Below are 3,982 nucleotides of genomic sequence, written 5' to 3'. Positions count from 1 at the left end.
GCTCTGACCTCTTTTCGTTCTTCTCTGAACGAGTAACTGTGACCCCGGCCAGTGTCGTAATGGGAGCTACTATACTACACTATGTATGTCTAATGAGTGCGTGTGAAAGTAAATAAGCTGTTGTTTTAATGATTAGCCCTTGTCTGACTCAAGCTGCCATTTTAGGTGAAGGATCTGGACATGTAATGGCTGACGATGTGTATGGATGGGTTTGAGTGTGACTGAGTGCAGAGATAATGAAGTCAGCAGTAAAAAGCCTATCAGTGAAGCAGCTCCTTCCCTCCTGTAATTAACCGCTGCTGCTCCACCGAATGTCCGCCGTCCAAAAACCGCAGATACCAGACACTGCACGGAGCTTCAAGCCCCGTATCCCTCGTGAGCTTTGAGCTGAACTGTGTGACTGGGGGGGTTATTAGTGGAGGTGGGGAGGGTGGGTTTGGTCAAATAGAGGCATAATACAGGTGATACCTCCAGAAAATATGATTTGATTTGGGTCAGTCTGGCTACGTCTGACTTTAAGCTCCCTGTTTTTTTTGTGAATGATGTGTATTTGGGAGGATATGTGATTGTGATCTTATAGCTGGATTTTAATTGCAAAGATTCTTTCGATATGAGTTTCATTCTGGAAACTAAACTTGCAACAACAAAAAAGAATAAAAGTTGGCATCATTTGCATATTCTTTTTATTACACTTTACAAAAACGTCACCTTACAGATTGACACTTAAAATATCAGACAGCTTTGTAATGGCTTGTGGTTTCATATTGTATGCAATAATAATCACCATAAAACATCTATACATTGGAACTTACTGACAGATTTTATACAGTGAACAAATTTATTTACACATTTTCACAAAGTAATCACGTAGAATACAGGAGCTTGGGTATTTACAACCATCACGGTACAACATGGAGCTCTCATACAGAACAGAACATCATTGAACAAATACAAATACAACACCAGCCAATCCACTCAGTGAGCACTTTATTAGGAATTTATTATTCAGGGATTATTTTTTTAAATATAAATTCTGCTGCTATAGGTTTGATGCGTTATGTGTTCAGAGATGCTCTTCTGCATACCACTGTTGCAATGCGTGATTATTTGCGTTACAGTCACCTTCCTGTCAGCTTTGACCAGTCAGACTCTTTCATTAACAACAAATTTTTTCCTGCAAAACTGCTGCTCACTGGATGTTTTTGAAAATCCCAGGAGATCAGCAGTTTCTGAGATACTCAAACCACCATGTCTGGCACCAACAATCATTGCACGGTCAAAGTCACTTAGATCCCATTTCTTCCCCATTCTGGCATTTGGTCTGAAAAACAACTGAACCTTTTGACTATATCTGCATGCTTTTATGCATTTAGTTGCTGCCACATGATTGGCTGATTAAATATTTGCATTAACAAGCTGGTGTACAGGTCTGCCTAATACGGTGGTCACTGAGTGTATGTACTGGATATAACAATTTTGCTTACTCATGGGTAAAAAATGAACAGAGCCAGTATCTGTGTTAAGTCATCCCCAATTCTGTGGTTGCTACATTGTCTAGTAAACTGATGGAAAGCAATAGCGTACATATTTGAAACTTTTTAATAGTGGCATGTATAGCCGCCACATTCACACAACCCCTAGTTTTTATATCATAGCCAAGATTTTCTGTAAATCTACTCAATTTTGAATTTGGGCAACAGGTCTGGTGAAAATTCTCTTTCCAGTTTGGCAGTAATGTCCATGTAGCATTTTTAATTCTTCAGCTTTAGCATTCAGTTAACTAGACAGTGTGGTGTTCATGAAAGCGGCATGGATTATATGCTGTATATTGCTTTCATTATATGTGCCTTTTTTCTCCGCAAATGTCAGTGCTCATTGCGACAATGAGAGCACAGACGTGGTCTACTCTGTCTACTCCAAAGTATTTGAGGTAAGCTTCTGCTTTTTAGCACACCACAGTCAGGCTTGCACAAACGCGAGTCAGAGGGGAACCCTTTCTGTGTACTTCAGCAGGTGGACTCGCGGGCCCCTGATTGACCACCAGGTGTCACTGTTGAGCAATGAGATACTGTCATCCCAGCTGAATGAAACCCTCCCATCTCTGGGTGATGCTCGAACCAATTGTGCTTTGCCCTGTGGGGCTGCTGGCCACGGTTGGAACTGGCACGGTCCGGATTCAAAACCAGACCGTGGGAACCTCTTCATTCTTACCCTGATTTCTTTTTTGTTTTTTGTTTTTTTTTGTGGCTGAACATGGCAGCCATTTTCCTCCAAAGAGAATAATATCAAATTCCTCAAAGTCCATCCACACTCACTCTGTGCCACAGACTATATCAAAAATATACAGAAAATAAATCATTGGTCATTATTTCCTCATGTAATTTTAGCAGTTTCATTTTGATTGGTCATTCTTTTGTTCGCTTTTAACAAATGGCAATAAAATATTTACATTTAAAATATAATTTCCGTATATCAAAAGTGACCAAAATATAGTTCTACGAGGATATTTTAACCAATGAAAGCAGCTAAATCCTCATCTTTATTTTCAGATTGGCAGTCTGATTTGTTGAGATTTCAGCCCAAGACAGATTTTTCACAATGGGCGAAAGAAAGAATGACACGCATGCATTTTCCTTGGGAGGAAAGTATCCCTTTCCTTGTCAGGTTACTACGGTTTTTATGGTGTGAGGTACGACATCAATTTATCTACGACAGGCATCAAAACACAACAAGTATGGCGGGTATCTGTGCGATGTTTCAAGCGGAAACGTTTGGCTTTCGTGACATCAGGGTGCAAGTTTGATGCTTTTTTGCGTGATAGACATCACAGTACATGTTATTATTCAGAATCACATTAACCATCATTACATATGTTTGCGTGCATGTGTTTTTGTGGGTCATTTGGACAGGTGGGGATCTGTCAGGTACAGTAGATTAGAATTTGGCGTCTGAAAATCTGGCGCCCTGGAATGTAGGAAGGTTGTTGCGGCAGTGTGGAGACACTGGAACCAGAGAGGGAAACGCTGCAAGGTACACCGCAGGGGGGGGGGGGGGTTAAAATATGTACGCCAGACACTACAGCCGCACTCACACATCAGCTATACCCTAAATGGTGGCCTTGTGCTCAGATCTGAGTGGGCTGGCTAAATCGTATTGAAATATGGTGGCACAGTGTTGTGTGAAGCCATACAGGTCAAATTAATTTTTATTAGGCTTTTTAACGCAGTCATTATGCATTTAAATAGCATTATCTAGAATGCCATTTCTGTTTGTGTGCAGCACTGGCAAACAATCTTTCATTACCATACAGATATTTTCATGGGGTAAGCTATGCTACTGAACGTTTTGCAATTGAATTTTGATACGCGACTGTTATGCAACGTGCGATTGGGAGTAAACAAACCAAATTATGTGAGAGCTTTATCTTCTTTATCTGACATTTTTGTAACGTCTATTTACAGGATACCTTCTATTTGATGTCTGAGCAAACACTATTTTTATTTTTGGCAAAGATTTAAGCCTTGTGTTACTGCTCCACTGAATCACAGTGCAGATTTGCTATTGTGTAGCGTATAATAAAATTGATTTAAATTGCCTTTTCGATACCTACCCCTGCTCTCAGTGCTGTGAGATGGGCAGTTATTCTGCTGTGTTAATGCTTTAATACTGCGCTGTTTTAATGTTATTATGCTGACTGCACTGTCAGCTGTCAGCTGTTGTGCGATGCTGAAGGCTACACCTTTATGTTGCCTGTTCTGACCATCGTCAGCATTTCAAAGCCGATTCGATGATAAGTACGGACAAGGTGTTTTCACAGGGGCTATTAAAATCAAATCAAATATTTGTACATCAGGCATAGCTCAGTGTTATTGTAATAGGAAAGGCAATATTGACTAGTGTATTACTGGACATGGCACTTTCTTACCAGACCAGTTTGGATTATATGGCTGCAGACTCTAACTTGGATGACAAGCACCACAGC

Source organism: Conger conger, chromosome 5 (assembly GCF_963514075.1).
Source record: "Conger conger chromosome 5, fConCon1.1, whole genome shotgun sequence".
NCBI lineage: Eukaryota > Metazoa > Chordata > Actinopteri > Anguilliformes > Congridae > Conger > Conger conger.
Note: the sequence above shows the minus strand (reverse complement) of the source record.